We start from the raw sequence: 22,242 nt of genomic DNA, 5'->3' as shown, positions 1-22,242 counted from the left end.
AGGAGGAGATGGGTTTCAGGAAGCTTGCAGAGGGAACCATAAGCAGACTTGGGTGGTCACACCTGATTCCTCACCTGGGTCTTCAAGGGTTCTCCTAGCCTTGAGAGTTGATTGGAAATGCAGAAGAAAGCCCAGAGCAACAGGCAATCTTCATAACACCTTGGTACACAGCAGCGAGGAGGATCTGGCTCTCAGCCGAGGACAAATGACTAAGTGAAGCCCCAGGCAACATGGGCAGTGTTGGGGCTGCTTCCTTCCTCAGAGACTGCCTGCCTGGGAGCTGATTTTAGAGCCTTTGGTTTCCTGGTTTTCATTGTTCCAATTGTGTCAGCTTTGGGGTGTGATCTGAGACACCAAAACTATTCTGACCCACTGGCGACTAACAGAGCACCCTATCAGCTGCAGAGATGAAGCTTTCTTTGGCTTCAGAATACCAGGAGTGAGAGCAATTTGGACATCTTTATCTAGGCTCTATGTTCAAGAAAATACATGAAGAGAGCCCAGGAGATGGCTCACACAGTGAAGTGTTTGTCATGCAAGCAGGAGAACCTGAATTCAACCTCCATCAACCACAGGGGATTTGGGGGGTGAGGTAGGTGCAGGGTGGGTGTGGAAACCTGTCTCCAACAAGCAAGCTCTAACTTCACTGAGATATACTGTTCAGAAAAAATAAGATGGAAGGCCAGTGAGGGCCAGTGAGACGGCTAAGCAGGTGGGGCACTTGCCATGCAGAAAACCTGAGTGTGATCTCTGGAACTCCAGAAAGTTGTTCTCTGACTTCCACATGCCTGCCATGGCACAGGTGCTCATGTGCGCGCGCACACACACACACACATACACACACACACTAGGATGTACATCTCTTGTTTTACAGAAATGAAGACTTTTTTATTAAAATGATTTCTTACATTATCCAGGTGATGGGTTAGATACAAGCATGACACTATAAACAGCTCCAGTGACCAGGCCCCTTGTGTCAAGTGGACTTTGGAACAGTCCCTAGTTTTAGACACTGGCTTAATATTTAGGAAGCCGTGTTTTTCCTGTGCCATGTGCTATTGGTATTAGTCATATCCAGGTGACTTACAGGGGCAAATACAACATGTCCCTCTATAGTTATCTAATGACACACGGAGAGGAAATTTTATTTTAGACAAGAGGTCTTAGATCCTGATGTTTAATGTTCAAGCTGCCCAAAGACTAGGTGGTATAGGCAGGTAATGCCAGCATTTGCAAGGCTAAAGCAGAAAGATCAAGAATTCAAGACCAGCCTGGGCTACAAATCAAGAACCTATCCCAAGAGAAAGAAGAGAAGAGGAAGGGAACTAATAGAAGAAAAGACAGAAGAGGGAAGGGAGGGGGAGAGAGAGACAGGAAGCCAGGGGAGGGGAGACTAGATAACAGTGGTCACCTGCCAGACTGGGGCTTGGTCTCATAACTGTTACCTTTAAGGGCTACATTTCAAGATATAACTGTACTAAAAACAGGAACCACATATACTCCCAAAACGTTTTCTTTTTGTTGCTGTTGTTCGTGTTTTGAATCCATCAAAACAAACAGTTATGACATTGTAAAAAGAATGAGAAAAATAAGTCACCACACAAATGAAAGGATGGAGGAACTGTCCACTCCAACATAGAACCAGGGATGATGCCATCGTAAGGCTCAAGGGAAAATAACGAGGCTGGGTGGGATCTCAGCACAGAACTGCCACATCCATAGGCCACATCCCAAGCCTCCCTCCATAGGCTGCATCCCAAGCCTCCCACCACTGGTCTCAGCAACTATAGGTCTTTCATATCATACTCTGCTCCTTTGAAACCACCTTCAAGAAATCTGAAGAGGAAGCTGATCTCTAGAGTCTTGTGACTTGTTCCAAATAAATAAAGTAGAGCTGTTTTCTTATTAAAATAAAATAACGGTGTTTAAAGTAAAGACAAAATAATTTCCAAAGGATTAGAACAGCAGAAACCCATCCCAGTGTGCAGAATGACGGGCAGATGGGCCTCCGGGGTCCCCTGGCGTGCATCCAAATGCCAAGCCCAACACCATCCATGCACCATCTGGGTTCACCGGGGCTTCCTCCTCTTGAAGCTCAGCACTCAGCGTTTCCACCTTGTCATCCACAGCTCATCATTGTACCCAGAATACCATACTGTGGATGTGCAGATGACCCGGCTCCCAATCCTCAGAGCCACCAAGCTGCCCAAAGACACATTAACCAGAGAAAACTCAAGTCAGAGGCCTGCATCACCTCCCGCCCTCTTTAAGAGTACCTGACATAGACCAGGCCCATCACTCCTCACTCATGCCATAACAGACAGGCCACATGACCGTTCATGCTATAATAGAACCAAAGTTCCAACTACTATGCTGTTATAGGCCTTTTGGCATTAACCTTTTCTAATGTAAAATCACAGTTCAACCTCTTTTCCTTTTAATCTTAAAATTTTAGTTAAAGCAAAAACAATCGTACACACAGCTAGGCTGAATGTCAACTAACATCAAAGCAGAGAATTTCAAAACTCAACCAGTGGAAGAAATCAGGTTGGCTTAAAATAATACCAGGGGCAAAAATAAGCGGAGGTCTACGTAAGGACAAAATTGGCAGAGACGGTCAATAGATGTGGCATCCAAATGACAGATGCTTCATGAGGACAAGGCTGGCTGATCCCTGTACGTCCTGCTACATATCCACCATCCAAACTGTTTAACAACAGGCACACAGTAGGATTGTTTAAAGGCCTGTTCAATGGTTGGGTAGACAACTGAAAAATGAAAGGTCTAGTTTGTGCTAAAGATGAGAAGCTGGATAAATTTAAGCCAATGGCACCCTCCCATTTAAGCAGAGCCGATATCACGAACCCATGTTGTGCAGCCAGTAAAACCAGTACCACAGTAGCTGTGGCCCAAGGCTCGGGACACAAGAACTATCTAAAGATAAACATGGGAGGGATTTGAGCCAAGAGTGAGGACACCATGGTGGCACAGGTCACCTGGAGAGGTAGAAGTGCTGACTGGATATCACAAGCTATTTCTGGGGATGGTCACGTGAGAACACTGACAGGAAAGCTATCACCTGCTTCGCAACAATCCCACACTTCCAGCAATTCTGCCAACCAGCTGAAATAAAAATACAGAATAACAAAACTGGCAAATGCTCCAAATCAGGCTTTTACACCTGCCTTGACAGGCAGCTGATAAATATTTACACTGCTAGGAATACTGTGTAGTCCGTGAACACATCTCAAAAATTAGGAAAAGTTTGGGGGCTGGAAATGGGAAGAGTTTCCTCTCAAAGAAGGTACTGAATAGAAGACATGAGTTTGTAGTGTGTGAGACTCGGGTTTTTCTCAGAATGCAGGACGTTGGGAAGCCTATCATGGACTTTTCTGAATACAGATTGCAGAGGGGAACCATGGACATCTCAGCAGATGCAGAGGATGCAGGTAGTAAGTCCTACGGCTGCTCTTGGCAAAGATGACTCTTAAAAGTCCTCAGCAAACTGGGGAAAGAGAGTAACTTGCCACGGATAACATTGACAGAACAACTACTTAATCCCCCACTTAATGGCAGCATGAGGAGACTTGGGTAAGGGTCAAAGCAGCAGCCCACTCATCACTACTGCCATCTATGCAGTACTCACCACAGGGTATCCAAGACTCTAGACAACAGTGCTACAACTAAGCATTAGATATCAGGATACCATAAGCAGGTCATGTGCTCACAATACGATGCTCTATGTAGACACCATGAGATATTATTGCAAGCTGTGGCTATAATCACATTCAAAATCCACATGATAACAAGCCTTAGAGGAAAAATGATGAAACTTCTTCTGTAATGATTCTTGGCCTGGGGTCAGGGGGCAGACCACTCAACAAAGGAGACCAACCCTGGATGCAGGGGAAATGCCCTCCACCACCACTCCTGCCCTTGGGCACCTGAGGCAGTCAATAGTACTGTTCCTGGGGGTCATGAGAGAGGATGAGCTGGCCCTGCCCCCTCACTGGGTAAAGCACAGTAGCGCTGGCCCTGGTGGGAGGTGGTGCAGGTGAGCCAGCCCTGAGGGTGTGGACACAGGAGAACTGGTCCCCACCATTCAGCTGCTGAGAGGTAGAGCGAGGGTAAGAGGGTGATGCCCACTCCCCACCTCACCTTGCTACCTGCCCTTTGAGAGAGCTAGCCCCAAAGTCATGAAGTCCTGAGAGCTGAGAGCCGGAGAGCTAGCCCTGCCTCTCACCAGCTTCCACCTCGCCTGGGCAACACTGAGGAGCTGTCCCTGGTGGCTGAGGCATGGATAAGCCACCGCAAAATCTACATCACCTGTGAACTGTTGGAGCATGTGAAAGGGCCAGCCCTGTCAATCCAAAACTGCATGATCTCCAAGGGCAACAACAGGATGACTGGGAGGGGGCCTGGTGACCAATATTTATGATGCTAAAGAAGCCAGAGACCTTAAACCAAACCAGCAACGACTCATTGCAGTGAACATCTGCAAGCAAACATGTGTGGACAGAGGGGTTACCCTGTGACACATTTCAGTTGCCACAGAAGGTGTTTTCTATGCTTTGTTTCATTTGTTTGTGTGTTTTTTATTGGGGGTAGAGATTGCCAGGGTGGAGGACAGATACAAGGGGACAGGGAGATGAGGAGGACTGGGGTGCATGATGTGAAACTCACTAAGAATCAATACAAAGTTGTTTTGTTTTTTAAATGGAGGCCAACATATTAGGCAGACCTCAAGCCACAAAAAAAAAAATTAATTTTATATGAATCAGCTAAATGTGAAAGGCAAAACAGCTACTAGAAGAAAATGAATAAAGGTACAGAGAAAATGCTCTTAGATGTGATACCCAAAAGACATAAAGGAAATGACAGACACATTTAACTATGTAAAAATCTTTTGGGGGGTTGGAGAGATGGCTGCTCTTCCAAAGGTCTGAGTTCAATTCCCAGCAACCACATGGCGGCTCACAACCATCTGTAATGGGATCCGATGCCCTCTTGTGGTGTGTCTGAAGACAGCTACAGTGCACTCTTATAAATAAAATAAATCTTAAAAAAAAAATCTTTTTGGAGAAAGGAAGGAAGGAAGGAAGGAAGGAAACCAAAACCAAAGGTTAAAGAAGGCAGGAAGCTAACGCAGGAAATATTCATCCCACACTGGGAAGTAAATACTCAATAACAGCACATCTAGTACTTGGATCACAGCTGGCGGCTAGAGAGAAGGCCTGCCCCTGAGAGCCACCCGCATGTGAAGGGACATCTGCAAAGTGCTGCACACTGCAGCTAGAGAGGCAACCGGGATTCCTAGGAGGAATTAGATGTCTTACTAATGACATTTTCTAGCTTCATCCATTTGCCTAAGAATTTCATGAATTCATTGTTTTTAATAGCTGAGTAGTACTCCATTGTGTAAATATACCACATTTTCTGTATCCATTCCTCTGTTGAGGGACATTTGGTTCTTTCCATCTTCTGTCAATTATAAATAAGGCCTCTATGAACATAGTGGAGCATGTGTCCTTATTACATGTTGGAGCATCTTCTGGGTATATGCCCAGGAGTGGTATAGCTGGGTCCTCAGGTAGTAGTATGTCCAATTTTCTGAGGAATTGCCAAACTGATTTCCAGAGAAGTTTTACCAGTTTGTAATCCCACCAGCAATGGAGGAGTGTTCCTCTTTCTCCACACTGAGTGAGGTAACCCAATCACAAAACACATGGTATGCACTCGCTGATAAGTGGATATTAGCCCAAAAGCTTGGACTACCCAAGATACAACTCACAGACCACATGAAGCTCAAGAAGAAGGAAGACCAAAGTGTGGATGCTTTGTTCCTCATTGGAAGGTAGATCAACATGTCCATGGCTCACAGCCAACCAATAGACTGAGCATAGGGTTCCCAATGGAGCAGCTAAAGACAGGACCCAAGGAGCTGAAGAGGTTTGCAGCCCTGCAGAAGGAACAATAATATGTACCAACCAGTACCCCCAGAGCTCCCAGGGACTAAACCACCAACCAAAGAATACGCATGGAGGGACCCATGGCTCCAGCTACATGGCTCCTGCTACATATTTAGCAGAAATGTCCGTTTCAGACATCAATGAGAAGAGAGGCCTTTGGTCCTGTGAAGGCTCCATTTCCCAGAATAGGAGAATGCAAGTCAGGAAACTGGGAGTGGGGGAAGCAGGGGGAGGAGATAGGATAAGGGGTTTTCAGAAGAGTGACAAGGAAAGGGGATACCATTTGAAATGTAAATAAAGCAAATATCTATTTAAAAAATAAAAAAGATGTCTTACTGAAATCATCCGGAGCCCCCCTGGGCAGCAGAGGAACACACTGAGCAAGGAGGCAGGAGCTGGCCTCTCCTGCACGCCAGCCTCCTTTAGATCAGCGCTGTTCCAGGGGTGCTCTCCCCATGCTTGCTTGCTTTCTAAACTTTTTGAAATTATGGATTTTTAGGAAGATTAAAACACACACACACACACACAAAGCCAGGCAGTGGTGGTGCACACCTTTAATCCCAGCACTTGGGAGGCAGAGGCAGGTGGATTTCTGAGTTCAAGGCCAGCCTGGTCTACAGAGTGAATTCCAGGACAACCAGGGCTATACAGAGAAACCCTGTCTCGAAAAAACCAAACCAAACCAAACCAAACCAAACCAAAACATACAAAAGTTTCATATGCCCTTCACCTCCCCTCTCCCTAAAGCCTAAGCGTAGGTCTGTGAGCTGTGAGCCGTGAGCATTGGGAGGGCGGGCTAGGAAACTGTCAAACTGGGACATGTCAAGCTCTGGTGTGGCATCGTTAGCCACACCGTGGACACGTGGACACGCAGCAGCTTCCCCTAACCATCTCTCCAGGCTCCCACCCAGAACTCCACCTTGTATCTCACTGCTGTGGCTCCTCTATGCCCTCAATGCAAACCCAGCCCCCACCCTCCTCTTCTCCAGATACTATGTAAGAGCACAGCCCAAGCACTGACAGGTGACCCAGATGGATGAGTCCACGTTCCTTCTTATTGGATGGGGAGCCTGTTTGTGCAGAGACACTGGAAGACTACAAGAGGCAGGGAGGCTCACTGCAGGCCAGGTCATCCCTGGGGGACACTATCTGTTGCCTTACTCCACTCTAAAGTTACTATTTTTCCCTTTTTAATAAATAAACAACTTGGGGTAAAGATGCTCTGTTACAAGGCAAATATCCCTTTCCTCCTCAACTTTTACCCACTAGTCTTAGCACCGACCTCTGGAGCCTCTGTCCTGGAACTACGGTGTTTTCCTACTGGGGCTTCCACACTGACTGTCATTCTTCTATGAGGAAGAGTTGTGTGGGCTCCCATTTTTACATGCTTATCTGGTCAACTGTTAATAGCAGTGGAGAGTGACCTGCACTTTATGCTGTGAACTAATCAACCATCATTCCCTTCCTGTGTTAACGAGGAGCTCCTTTGGGTTGGCTCCTGGCCCTTTCCTCTCTCCCTGGCACCAACAGACATCTTCTGCAAACACCAGTACAGGGTGGTGGTACACTCACTGATACTGAGAGCCAATGCTTCTGTGCCCTCCCAGAGGATCTATGTGAGGTCACACACATCTGCATTGCCCTGTAACATTAAAGACTATCCAACTCCAATATAACAGCCCACTCCAGCCCTTCCTGTCCTTATCTGAAACCTAGAGCAAGGAAAGCCTGACTTCTGTTATCCACTATGATCTACCCATGTTCGACATCATATATACATAGTACAGCTTCACACAGCCCTTGACCCTTGAGAAACAAATCTATCAGGATGGAATAGCACTTCATTTGGTTCTTCTAGCTTTGCCCTTAAAGAATCCAGTCAATGTACTGTCTTCCCTCAGCTTGCTCTAGTTGGGTCTCTACTGGTATTCCATATAGAATTCCATATATTCTATACATTGTATTGTATATTCCATACATATAGCTGCCATGTATCCTAATTGTCTCCTTCATTCTGAGTACATGAAGTATCTGTCTCTAAGGGCCAGGCTGTACCAAAGGTATACTATAGCAGTGTAGTGACCCCATCCCTTTTTCCCTATCACTTCTACATCCTCCTGTGACCACACTCCTCCATCCACACTCTTTGTGTAAGCATCTAGCCAGCATGTATTTCCACATGAAGGAAGCTCACAAAACATTCATACTCAGCACGTCCTGGAAATTACTGCAAGGCGGCCCACAGAGATGGTCCCTTTCTTCGAGCCTCTCATGCATATGAGTACCTAGGTCATGCTACACATTTTCACATATTGGAGTTGTGTCTTGAGGGAGGTTCCTAGAAGAGAAGCTAGGTCAAAGGTAATCTCTGTGGTTTTACAGGCTGAACATGAGTTTTATTTAGTGGGTTCCATGGTTCAACCAGTACAGTTGATTTTCCCTTCTGACGAGTGAGAAACACACACACACACACACACACACACACACACACAGACACACACACACAGTATCTTAGGGTTTCTAGTCCTGCACAAACATCATGACCAAGAAGCAAGTTGGGGAGGAAAGGGTTTATTGAGCTTACACTTCCACACTGCTGTTCATTACTAAAGGAAGTCAGGACTGGAACTCAAGCAGGTCAGGAAGCAGGAGCTGATGCAGAGGCCATGGAGGGATGCTTCTTACTGGCTTGCTCCTCCTGGTTTGCTCAGCCTGCTCTCTTATTAGAACCCAGGACTACCAGCCCATGGATGGCACCACCCACAATGGGCTCTCCCCCTTGATCACTAATTGAGAAAATGCCCTACAGCTGGATCTCATGGAGGCATTTCCCCAACTGAAGCTCCTTTCTCTGTGATAACTCCAGCCTGGGTCAAGTTGACACACAAAACCAGCCAGTAAACACACACACACACACAAATACTGCTAAGAATCTGACATAAGACTGACATTTTAAGAAACTTACACAGCTTCTGTTCAACATCATGGTCAAGATAATTCATCCTGGACACAAAGCAAGGTACATAGTTTAGAGGACTCATCAGTAGAAAGCAATGGAAAACCAATCCACTGGACAGAAACAGAAAAGCAGGTATACACGAAGACATTTTACTAATGTCTCAAGTAGCACCAACTGCAATAGTTACAAAGCAGAAAACAGCCTAAAGCTCATCTCTGGTAAGGGATAGCCAGGATGTGCTACATCCACCCAAGGAAGGGGCAGACCCCTGCAGGGAGGGAGAACCTTAGAAGCTGTAAGTGAGTTTACACTCTGCATTAGTCTACCTAGGACCTGTTTCATGAAGATGAAGGGTTGGCAAAGGGGACTCTAGAGAATACATGCAGAGGGCCTATGGCAGGAGGCAATGGAAACACCCGAAACCAGACATGACAACACTCCAGGCAACGGAAGGCTCTGAAACTGGACCACGGTACCATTGCCACAACCCAGACCTGCAAGAAACTCTCTTAACTAAAATAAGCAACTTCATTTTCTGCCTCATCTTCCCAGAGAGCTCTGAAAATTAACCTTCAGACAATTCGATCCTGTTTGCATTATGAACTGCTTCTTTCAGCAGTCAGTAAGATGGAGAAAAATTCCTGGATCAATTCTTGGATGGACTGTGACAAAGCACAGGGCTGGCCTTCTGTCTGTGTGGTGCTGCTCTGTCCTGCTTTCACGAAACACAGCTAGCACAGTCCGGTGAATCTCTGCGCTCAAAACTGCTGCAGAGAAAAAGAATCCCCCTTTGTCGCAACCAGTCTTCAGGAATAAACAAATATAAACCCACTAAGAGTGTGCCCTTCACACCCTTCCCATGTGTATCTACAGATCATCAGCATAGGGAGAATTTCAGGCAGGCAGACTGGGAGCTACATGCTAGGCATGCACAAGAGGCATTCGCTGGCACTGCCCTGCAGGTTACACAGCACCGGCTTTCTCTGTGGAAACAGACTCATTTTCCTTATACAGTTTTACTGGAGGGATGAAATTAAAGAACAGAAAGTGTTTCTGTGAAATGATCCAATATGCCACTCAGGCATCTGCATGTGGGCGATAATCATCTACTATGAGGTACCAAGAAATACAGAGGGGGAAAATCCCCGGGGCAGAAGTCAGTGTCTCTGCTTCTGGTAGCTCGGTGGCATGAGTGCCAAAGGACAGCTGGTTAGCAGAATCCAGACAGAGGTTTTCCTCGGAGCCCTTCCAAAAGCCAGCGGAGATGTTATGCAAGCCAATTTTTTCATAGGATTTCGGCAATGGTGAAATCTAGGTTGAACTCTGTGATCCCAAGTGTAGTTCTGACACCCTTATGACTCATTCCTCTCAATTCTACATCTTAGGGAACAAAGATGCAGCTTTAACTCCCCAGACCAGCTTCCAACTGCACCAGTTACCTACCATTGGCTATTACGCCACTACCTTCTTGGAACTGGGAATTTTAAACAACAACAAACATTTACTGCATGTGATTCTGTAAAAGTTTAGATAGCGTTTTAATGAAAATAAATTTTCAATGTATTAGGAAAGGAAAAATAATCCCCTGGGGGGGCATTCCACAAAAGAACACTATGTTACACAGAAAAAATTTAATAAGCCCAAATACAAAATGATAAATTCAGTTCCAGAATAACAATTTAGCTCTATTGTTATTTTGGGTGGATATTTCCCCAGAAAGAAATCAATCTGTATTCATGGACACTAAAAACCATGCACTTGATAACTAATTTTCCTGCTATCTAGAGCAGTGTGGACAAGAACAATCAGGTCACTGCACTCTGAACTGTGACCCAAGTACCTGACTCTCTTGGAATCTTTACCTTCACACAGACAGGTCTCAGGCCATAGGTACTAAGGCCTAGACCATGTATAGATTACCACTAAGGCTTTCTCCCATTCTTGTGTGAAGTGTGTGTTTGAGGGAGAGGGGTGGTCAAGTCAAGGGCCACCCAGGTGGCAAGTGCCCTCTCTCTGAGGCAGCAGACAGAATTCTACCTGTGCTTATGCAGTCAAGATACATGTAGGTAACAGGCTCTGCCAGTTCAGCACCACCACGAGACTCCACCTCAGGAGAAAAAAACATCTGAGGAAGAAGGTGTCTGAGAAAAAGAAGCAAAGTGTAAGAGACATCAGATTGGAGGGCTCAAAGGTCAGCTCCCAGCATCCTCAAATAAATCCCTTCTCTCAATAGAACCAACTTACCTAAGGTAGGCTAGCCATCATGAGGTCAATGTACTTGGAGTGTACTTTTTAACAACAACAACAATGTCTGTATTTATGTGCACTGCCCATAAGCAAAAGCACAGGAAACCAGTCTTTCTGATTTGTTTTCTAGCCCAATTGGTAAATGTATTAACAACTTTATGTTAGGATAAGGGACAATTAAATCTTAATTGATTATCTTAATAAACTCCAAACTCACAGAACTGCTATGTTCAAGAGAACAGACAACCTAATCCCTTTGTGCCAAATGAAGTGCAAAAGGGTTGACCAACTCGGGCTCTCTGAGGTCTGTCTCCTATTTCCACACAAAACCAGGGCCCCTTACTTCACCTCCTTCAGTCTTTCCCCAGCCCTGCTCAGCTCCTCAGACCCCTCTTGGAGCTCCTGCATGTCAGGTGCCAGCCCCATATGAACCTCAACAGCCAGGCCACGAGGGTCACGGCATATGCTGTGAACTACAACTGCACAGGACTTCTACAATGAACAGTGCCCCAAACACTCTCAGAAAGCACAATTTCACTCCTACTTACACAGGTCCTTAATAGGAATGAACCTTGGAATCCATCACTCCAGCATCTCCAACTCACATTCAAGGAAGCTGGGGCAGATTCAGAACCAAGCTTAGATTATTCCCTCCAAGTCCCTAAATGCTGGAGCACTCTCTCTTGCTTGGTTCTCCCCCAAGCAGCTGATAAGCTGCACCGTCTCCAATTTTAATTCCTGTAAGCCTGCACAGTTGAATCACATAGACTTTTCATTCTGTCTGGCTGCATTTTTCTAAAACCTCCTGGAGCATCCAACTTCCAATGCTGTGATCACTTAAGGGAATGCATCTCAACCACAACACGCCGCTCAACAGTGTAAGATGATGCTGTTGAGGCACAACTTTTTTTTTTTCAGGATGTGAGCACCCTGTTTTCAACAGATTAATTTACTATATTGTACTTAGTGATTTTATAACCATTTTGAGTGTTTTGTAAATGTTTCTATTCTACAGAGAAAAGCAAGGAAGTCTGGAGATAACACAGACATATGGGCATAAATATATGACTGGTTCAGCAAGTACAGTAGGGTGTGGGGGGCAGTGCGTAAGGCAGGGAAGCATACGTTTGCAGAGGCAGACAACTTCCTCAATCCAGGCTCTAGCCTTACCACCTACGGAAAGAATAAGAAAAAGCCACGGCTTCAGTCAGCAAGGATTTAAAAGTACCTGCCATCTGCCAGCCATTGCTCTGGGCCACAGTTAGAGCAACAGACCTGCCTTCCAGGGGCCTCTGTTCCTGCCAAGTAAGTTGTACGTGAATGGAGGGAGTTAGCATGGAGGCAGATGACAATGATAACCAGAGGGGTGACACGGCGTGCACAGAGGAATGTGTGCAAAAAGACGAGAGAGCTGGCTAGAGACTAAGACAGACTGGGCAGGGGACAGAAGGGACTGCCCGGAGCACCTGAGATGAAGCAGGTGCAGGGTTTCAAGCAGCAGGAGAGTGACGTGATGTGCTTTGTATTAAGAGGTCAGGCTTGGCTGTTAGTCAAGAACAAACGGAAAGGACACATAGTGGAAAAAGGGAGATTGGGCAGGCAGCCACTCGGGTAAGCCCTGGGAGCAAGTTCCCAGCAATGAAAAGGGGTGGTGGCAGTCCCATGTAACTGTGTCCTCCGGAGATCAGCCCGAGGATCAGCCGAGACTAACCATGCGTGACACACAGGAGCTTAGTAACAGTGAGCCAACATCCAACTTTCCCAAGAAGTCTCTGAGCCTCTCTTTCATGGTTGATCTGAAAAATATCAGCCGTGGGATCTCCTACAAGGGACAGCTGGTTGTACAGGGCATGAGCCAGGTGCAACGACTGACCTCCCTGAGCAGCAGCACAAGCTCTGCCAGTTCAAAGCCTGGGAACTCTGCGACTTAAAGATGGCAAGGGATATTTCAGTTCCGTTTTGTTTGTTTGAGTCAGGGTTTCTCTGTGTAGCCCTGAGCATCCTGGAACTCACTCTGCAGACCATGCTGGCCTCCAACACACAGAAAACCACCCGCCTCTGCCTCCCAAGTGCTGGGATTAAAGGTGTACGCCACCACCACCAGGCACATAATGATATATTTCAAAGACTCTGTAAGTAGAAACAAATGCTACACATAATATACTAGTGGGTAATCTCATTCAAAATGTCCATCACTAAAGATGCCTAGATTCTTCTGGCCCTTAGCATCACCACTCAGAGTTACAAGAGCTTCTTAACCTCTGTGTGTTCTCTCTCTCCCTCTCTCCCTCCCTCCCTCTTTTCCTCTCTCTCTCTCTTTCTCTGTCTCTCTCTCTCCTGTCTCTCTCTCACACACAAATAAATACAAATAATTAAAATAAATTTAAAACAGAGAGAAACCACTGATAATTAATGGCTTCTGAGGCAGGGAAAGATAAGGTTTTTTAATAGGGTGGAGCTGTAGTAGATCAACCACACTCCAGCGAGTGGCCTCATAACTACCAGTACATGATCAGCATAAACTGGACTCACTGGATTATTTACGGGTGCGACAAGTTGGAAGGGGATAGATAGGTGGGAGGTATCTGGGAGAAGCTAGAAGGAAGAGTTGGGTGAATAAGATCACAATACGTATGTGACAGGCATGTTGGCTGTGCTGGTGAATTTAATGTCAAGATAACACAATCTGGAGTCCATCAGAGAGGGGGAAGCCTCAATTAAGAAATGCCTCCAGAGGCTCTGGATGCAGGCAAGCCTCTAGGGCATATTCTTAGTGATTGACAGAAGGCCCATTATGGGTGGTACCGCTCCTGGGCTGGTGGTCCTGGGTTCTGTAAGAAAGCAGGCCGAACAAGTCATGGTGAGCAAGCGGGTAAGCAGCGCCTCACCACAGCCTCTGCATCAGCTCCTGCCTCCAGCTTCCTGCCCTATTTGAGTTCCAGTCCAAACTTCCTTCAACCCTTCCCTCCACAAGTTACTTTTGGTTACTGCATTTTGTCGCACGCCTTTAATTCTAGTACTCAGGAGGCTGAGGCAGGTGTATCTCAGTGAGTTCAGGTTCAGCCTGACTACATAGTGAGACCCTGTCTCAAAAAGCAAAGAAACAAACAAAATACATGGAATTTCAAGGAAATATATGTGACATATATATCACATATGTATATATAGTTTGTTTGTTTTGTTCTTTTAAGGGTGGAGGACCAACCAAGAAGGCTGACCAGACAGACCCAGCTGGGCTTCCACACAGGCCATCAGAGTCACCTATGCCACGAACAGGCATCAGGGAGACAGTGGCTACAAGACTGCTTATGGACAGACAGCTCAGCCTGTGGCAGCTCATGGGAAGCTAAACAAGAACTCACCCACATGTTACAGAGTACCACAAAGTTTCTATGTGCAGTACCCTTCCAAAACTCACCTGGAACTTCTTCATAGGTTGTGTGTTTGTGTGCTTCAAAATACTCTTAATAAGAAACTGTAAGAGGTTACTTTCTGGGAGCCATTCTGAGGAGGGGTTGTGAGAATCCTGATTGATCACTGGTCAGTCAGAAGTTCCAGAGGTCCAGACCAAAAAACGAAGAAGAAGACTGAAGAGGAGACCATCTTTAAGGACAGACCCTTACTTAGCCTCGGGGATCTACCATCTCCAGGCAGACAGTATCCAACGTGACTGAATCAAAGGACACTGCTGGTGTCTGCTGCAGAGCTGATCATTTGCACGGTGCAATCTTGCCACCCTCTGAGGATGATGTCATGAGGAGATAGTAGGAAAAGATGAGTCTGAGTTAGTGTTTTCTGCTTCATCTCTCCTCTTTCTGAATCCAGGCCTCTACCTACTGTCGTCTGTCTTTCCCACCTCTACAACTCTGACCCTGCAATGTGTAAAAGCTTGACCCCTGATTTAAAACCTGCACTGCCTATACCACCTGTCTGTCCCTTCATGTCTGTCCATCCAGCCCCACCTTCAACTCTCCAACTAGATAACAATATGGCTCCTTTTGCCAAGGCAAGGTATGTCATCAACCTAATGGGAAGACGAACGCCACTGTAAGTGTAGACATTCTCCATGTCGTCTTCCTCTGGGGCAGGGGGACATTCCAAATGCAGGCTGGCATTTCCTCTAGAGCTTTCAGATCCAGGTTTCCTCATCAGGGCCACACCTGATAAATAAGGATGTTAACCCTCCTTCCACTGAGGACACTTAGAGACAAAGGAAGTTTTTAATAAAGAAAGATTCCATTACATACAAATTTCTCATAAGAAGGCCACAAGACATGTTTGCTTGAAAAAAAAAAAAAGCCAGTTCTATGCCATTGTTTTTAATCCAGACAGCAAGTCTTCCAAATACATTTGAATGAACTAAATGCAGTAGCTACCTCTCTGCTAGGACTGAACATCCTTTCTCCTTCAGCCCCTGGAACTATTTCAAGGACTTGCTTCCTGCAATGTTCATTCCAACCACGTTAAAAACATATCACCATCACTATCCAAAACAAGATGCACAGGAGCCTAGAGGCCAGTTTGAGTTCCATCAGTCTGCTTTCTTTAAAGAAAACTTCCTTAGAGTGTCATCTGCATTTAGTGTCCCAAATGTCCCTTTTCCCCACTGCTCAAAAACCCACTGAAGTCACTGATGGCCTGCCTCTCATCAAATCCAAAGAGATAGTTTTCAGACGCCCTAAGACTGAGAAGCACCTGATCATTCATGTCCAAGAGTCCTGACCACTGGAGACTCCTGCTCGCCTTCTTCAGTAGGGTCGTCCAGCACCCACTCCGCTGTGAACTCCTTGCCAAGAGTCCTTGCTGATACCTACCTCTGCTCTTCTGCATCCATAGTCACTGTCTGGCCTAGGAAATGAAACGGCAGCTATTCTCAAAAAGACACCTAAATCTGCATATCTGGCCGAACCTTTTCCTGAGCCTGACCTTGAATTTTCCTTTCTTTTCAAATCTCTATTCAGATGACTAATCATAAAAACAATAGGCAAAGCAAGTTGTCTTAAATACTGCTAGTCAGGTACTATAGAGGACCTCTATATTAGCTCAGCGTATCAACTCAACTCAACACCTATTTGTGATTTATTTTCTTTCTTTCTTTCTTTCTTTCTTTCTTTCTTTCTTTCTTTCTTTCTTTCTTTCTTTCTTTCTTTCCTTCCTTCCTTCCTTCCTTCCTTCCTTCCTTCTTTCTTTCTTCCTCCTCCTCCTCCTCCTCCTCCTCCTCCTCCTCCTCCTCCTTCTCCTTCTTCTTCTTCTGTTGTTGTTATGTTGTTGTTGTTGGAGACACAATCTCACTGTGTACTCCTCTCAGGCCCAGAACTGCCTCCTTCATTCTGGGACTGAAGGCATGTACCAAAACCGATACACAAGACACAAATTCTATTCCTGAACTCAGGATGAAAAACTGAAGCACAGAAAAACTACACAGCTAAGGGTTTAACACCACCCCCAGGCAAGCGTGCTACCGGTATGACTACTGAGCAAGGTCTCAGGACTCATTTTCCAGATTTCAAGTCCTGATCCCTACCCTAAACACACAACCTTCCCCTGGCTTCCTACTCCACCAATATGACACTATCCCGTGCTAAAAGCCAGAAGACTCAGCACACAGCACGCTGTAGTGTATTACTTCAGTATCCTTTTTTTATGAAAGCACAAAAGCATCATCACAGTCTACGCTCCAAGGCAGTCCTTTCAGTGAGTGTAAATGAACACTAAGTGGTAAGAAAGGGTTGCCCTTCTCTAATTGGCACATCTTCCTTTGTCAGGTATATATATATATATATAAATTGGTGCACCTCACAGAGAAAGCATCTTACACAGTGATAAATCCACCTCTTCCCCTTGCCAGGGCCCCAGCCTAATGATCAGGCTTCTAACAGGGCTTCCTCCCTGGTCTCCACCAGCACTCCTGCCTGCAGTATTGGAGTGGGGGTGGGGGGAGTGTAGCATGCTATAGGGAGGCTCTGTCTGACTGTGTGACCTTGAACAAGCACCTCACGGCTCCCTGCTTTGACAGGACCCACCTATAAGATGGGAATATCAGGAACAGACTGTAGAGATGGCTCAGCAGCAGAGGTGCTGGCACACAGGACTGACCATCTGAGAAGCTGTCCTCTGACCTCTACATTGTCTGCACTCCATATACACATAAAAATAAGATAAATTAATAAAAACTGAACAGTAATAATGGTTACCTTTTGGACTGCCAATTGGTTGAACTGACAAACACAAACATAAAGTAACCAGGAATGGCCTAGTACATGGCAAGCCCCTGAAATCCCACAAGCCAGCATGAGTCTTTTAAAAGATCACGTCCTTCCCTGCCCTGTTCAAAACTCTCTAGAAGGGAAGGGGGGAGGGGGAAGAGCAGGCTGGCCAGCCCTCCTAAGACCTCCCATCATTCTAGGATTAAAATTTAAATCCCTCACCACAGCCTCTATACTCCAGCAAGAAGTAGCCCTCCCCATCTCTCCAGACTCATTTCCTGCCTCTCTCCCTCCCTCCCTGGCCACAATGGTTCCCTGATGCTAACAACACATGTCAAGGCCTTTACCCCAGAGTCTCCTCTTCCTGGAAGGCTGCATCAGGCTGCACCCCACCATCCTTGGTCACCTATTCTGTCTGCTTCCACCTGGCCTTTCTTCCTCTGCCCTTCAGGGTACACAGACACTAGTGTCTGGCTCACCATGCCACTGTTCCCATAATGAGAACCTCGGGTAGGCAGAACCTCATGAGATTCACCAGGACAGAACTGGAACAGATACCACTGATGAGAACAGAATCAGCACCAGGTTTGGAAATCACTGATCTAGAGCTACTTCCATTCCTTTCCTGATTGATCTGAACTCAACCTGTCATGCCTGAAACCAAAGTCACTGGCATAGATGTTCCTAGAGTGCCACATAAGTAAAAACACTGGGAAGAAGAGCAGACGGTATTATCAAATTGTTTCAAAGCAAGTAACAGCAACTTGATATTAATGGTCCTAATTGCAGAGGAAGGCAAGGTAAATATCTCTCCATCTTCTTCTTCCATGTTTATCCAAGGCATACCTCAAGAAAGACACTCACTGAGGAATACAGAATCTTAATTAATCTAGTGCCACAGTTCTCAAGCTGTCGGTCATGACCCCTTTTAGGGATAGATCCCTTCATGGTGATCAGAGTTTAGATATTCTGCATATCATATATCTACATTATGACTCATAACAGAAGCAAAATTAAAGTTATGACGTAGCCATGGGACTAATCTTACAGTTGGAGGTCACCTCAACGTGAGGAACTGTATTAAAGGGTCGCAGCTATTTGTCCTACTTCATATACTTCGAACATATTAAATAAAAGGTTTTAGGCATAGCCATTTCCCTCACAGCAAACTGTGGTCTTGGAAGTTCATGGTAGAAAGTGACACAGAAAACTGACCCTCTCCAGGCCTTCGTACTAAGCCTGACCACTTCCCTAATGATTGCATAACTTCACTGACTATAATCTCCAAAAGTTGCTTCTAGAGAACCTCCTAGCTATTTACACAGTATTCTCTGGCCCTGTGTATTTACATGGCTAATCACAGCACTCAAGGCAATAAAATCCAGTTCTTAAATACAACTTACTGATAAAGGGATTTGGGGATTAAAAATTATGAGCAGGTCTTCTTTGTGCCCTTGTATAAATAAGAATCCTGCTGTTACACTATTAAGGGAAACTTTAAAACACTCTATTTTAAAAGCTGAGCCTGGTAGTACAGGTCCATAATTCCAGGTAGTGGAGAGCCTGAGACAGGGGGACTGAAAACGTGAGGCCCTCCTGGGCTGCATCCAGAGTGAGTTCAGGGCTAGCCTGGGCAGCTTAGTGAGACCATCTCTCAAGGCTGAGATATACCTCATAGTAAAGCACTTGCTTTGCATGGCCTAGGCTCTTGGTTTACTCCGAAGTACTGGGGGAAAAAAAAACTATATTAAAGTATACCACAACCACACACACACACACACACACACACACACCATAGTAACATCCGTAGATAACTGAGCAGTAGGGTACAGTGAAGACTGAGGTTGAGCCTATTCTGTGTGCCTTTTGAATGTATTACATACACTTACATGTATTCATACATATGTATGAATGTATTACATATATTCACATGTATTCATGCATATGTATGAATGTAATACACACATGCATTGCTTGCCTTCCTGGATGCATTACATGCATACTTATATTTTTAAACCTACAAACAACATTTTTACACTTTTGCAGATATAATTTTATCTTTAAATGTTAATGCTATTAAAGTGATTAAGAAGGCAAACTGTCAGTAGGTTCTTGTACTGTGCTGTAGAGTTAATTCAGTGCTGTTAACTCCAGAGGGAAGGTCTAGCATGTGACCAGTTGGAGACTGTTCATTCACTGGACAAGATGGGTTTAAAGGATTTTTTTTTATTCCAAAAAGTCTAAAGCAGTTTAAATGCTTTTACAGTACATCAACTTTCAAAGAAGAAGCGAATTTGCCTACAAGCCAAGATGTGTTTTCATGGTGATGTTATTTCTTGGTAGCGAGAATCTTCCTGCCTTGATCTACCAGCTGAATGGACACATAGTGGAAGATTCATGTCATTATTTCTCTCTTCAACGCTGTCCTTGCAGAAAGGTCTCCTTTACTCTTTCCAACTGGAGCGTCACAGCTGACGTAGAAGTAACTGAATGTGCCCAGTTTCTGAAACCCCTTGACATCTAGCAGGCATGAAGAATGCATTCCTTTCAAAGCCTGTGGATTCCACCTCTCCACCACTGTGGGATCACAGCACTTACTCCAGTGTGTCTCATCCAATATTTATCAAGCTGTTTTGGGGGCCCATGCTGTGAATCTGCCCCTCGGAGGAGCCTGTACCCAGGGACCTTTAATTCTCTCATTCCAAAAGGAGCTGTACCAACCACCCTTCTGCCTCCTTGGAACACCTCAAGCAAAAAGGGTAAAGACGTTTCATCCCCCTCCCCACCCCCCAGAGAAAGGAAAAGCAAAAAAACAAACAAAACAAGAAATGGCTTTTACAAACAGTTTTGTCTTGAGACAAAACCACTTTTGGAAAATGCAGCTTCCTTTCAAAGGAACAAAGAGGGTTAATACATTATTTCTATTCTCAGTTTAACAAACAACAACAACAACAACAACAACAACAAAAAACAACTGTTTGATCATCTTAATTACCGTACCGAACAGTAAAAAGGCAAGTTTGCTATCGGCTTCTTTTCAGTATACTTCCAGAATGGAACTCAAAAAATGGATATCAAAAGAAGAAGAAGAAGAAGAAGAAAGATACCCTCATCAGAAGTAACAACCCAAACCTGCTAGCTGAAAACACTGACCTCCAACCAGACACTCCAGTGAGGATATCCCCCTCATAAATCCCGATCCAAACACATTTCTGGTCCTCCAAAGGAGAGTCCGGCGCCACTACAGTCTAGCATCCACAGCCCCATCTGACATTTGCCTTGCACACAGCCACCACACAGTGATTTTCCTCCAGCCTATGTGAGCGCGTCAAAATTCACCTCCAACCCCTAAGGTCCCAGACGGTTCCCACAGCAGCAGACGTGCTGGGCACTCGGAACTTCGTCACCCGGGCACTCATGTAGGGCTCTTAGCCCTCGGGAGGGACACGGACCACCAAAAAAGCAGCCTGTCTCACCCAGGTCACGTTGTCCACTCCGTGGCAGCGCAGTGTCTCCTTTGCAGGACACAAGATGCTCTCCACTGTGGGATGTAGGGTTAGGGTCCCCCTCCTCGGAGTTCAGAGTACTCTCTGCAGAGGACGGGGATCCCTCCCGGTGCCCTTCCTCTGGGCGCCGTCTCCCCTCTGCGGAGCATATGGTCCCTTCTGCAGGGCACAAAGTCCCCATCCCCTGGTGCAGTTTCCCCCTCCTCGGAGCACAGGGTTCCCACCCACCCCCACCCCGGGCTTCCCCTCCCTTCTGCTAGGCACTGGTCCCTTCTGCAGGACACAGAGCTCAACCTTCCCTCTGCCAAGCACATGGTCCCTTCTGCAGGGCACAGGGTCCCCATCCCCGGACACCGCTTCAGAGTGACACAGGGTGTCTCCTCTCAGGGCGCAGCCTCCCTTCTGCTGGGCACAGGTCCCCCTCTCTAGGATACAAGGTCCCCATCCCCGGGCGCAGCTTTTCCTCTGCAGGGCACAGGGTTCTCCCTCCCGGTGCGCAGTGTCCCTTGTGCTGGGCAAAGGTCTCTTCCCGGGGTACAGGGTCCCCTCCCCGGAGCACAGGTCCCCTCTGCCCGGTACACCATTCCCCTTCCTGGGCACAGTTTCCTCCGTGATGGGCACAGGTCCCCTCCCTGGAGTTCAGGGTCCTCTCCGTGGGCACAACCTCCTGTCCGAGAGGCGCACGGTCGGCTCGCCACGGCGCAGCGCATCCCACGCGGACGCTGCGCCTCCAGGAGCGGACGAGCCGTCCTGGGCGCAGCCTCCTCCCGCAGCGCAGCGCATCCAAGAGGACCGCGGCCCGCCCTCCGCGCGCCGCCCGGGATGCGCCGGCGACCCCCGCAGCCCTCCGCGGGCCTGGCCCGGGCTCCATAGGGTCTGGGGTCGGCGGTCAGGTCCGCGGCCGCCGGCGCTGCGCGGCCTCAGCCACCTGCCCCGCGCTTACATAAACGCGGCCGCCCGCGTCCCCGCCGCCTTACCTCTGCTCGCGCTGCGCCCGCAAGCTGCCGGCGACTGGCCCCGGGCGCTGCGGCGGCCTCGGCTGGCCCCGCGGCCCCGGCTCGGAGCCCCCTAGCCGCCGCCTCAGCCTCAGCCACCTCGAGCCTCAGCCGCTGCCTCAGCCTCTGCCTCTAGCCTTGGCTCCAGCGGCTCCGCCCCCTCGGCTCGCCCCGCCCAGGCCGCCGCCGCCGCAGCAGCCGCGCGCGCGTGCTCGCATGTAGGGGTGGAGCCAGCGCCAGACGCCGACGTGCGCGCGCCCGCGCCTCCGGGCCCCACGGAGCCCACGTCCCAGACTCGCCCGCGGCGGAGGGAACCTGGAGGGTTAGCGGTTTAGAACCAAAACAGGTCGTGCGTCGCCA

The 22,242-nt window shown here is 47.1% G+C and overlaps 1 protein-coding gene across 1 annotated transcript in view; it reads right to left on the bottom strand.

The window, feature by feature from the left end:
- Adarb1 (adenosine deaminase RNA specific B1) overlaps positions 1-22,029 on the bottom strand; it is a 135,012-nt gene extending 112,983 nt beyond the window's left edge. The window contains exon 1 of the mRNA XM_052162945.1: positions 21,865-22,029. The gene's annotated coding sequence lies outside the window, so the exon portion shown is untranslated. The remainder of the gene's footprint in view (positions 1-21,864) is intronic.
- Between the last annotated feature and the right edge of the window lie 213 nt (positions 22,030-22,242).

This window comes from Apodemus sylvaticus, chromosome 19 (assembly GCF_947179515.1).
Source record: "Apodemus sylvaticus chromosome 19, mApoSyl1.1, whole genome shotgun sequence".
In the NCBI taxonomy this organism is placed as follows: Eukaryota; Metazoa; Chordata; class Mammalia; order Rodentia; family Muridae; genus Apodemus; species Apodemus sylvaticus.
The sequence above is the reverse complement of the archived record's forward strand: the minus strand, read 5'-3'. Positions and strand labels throughout refer to the sequence as shown.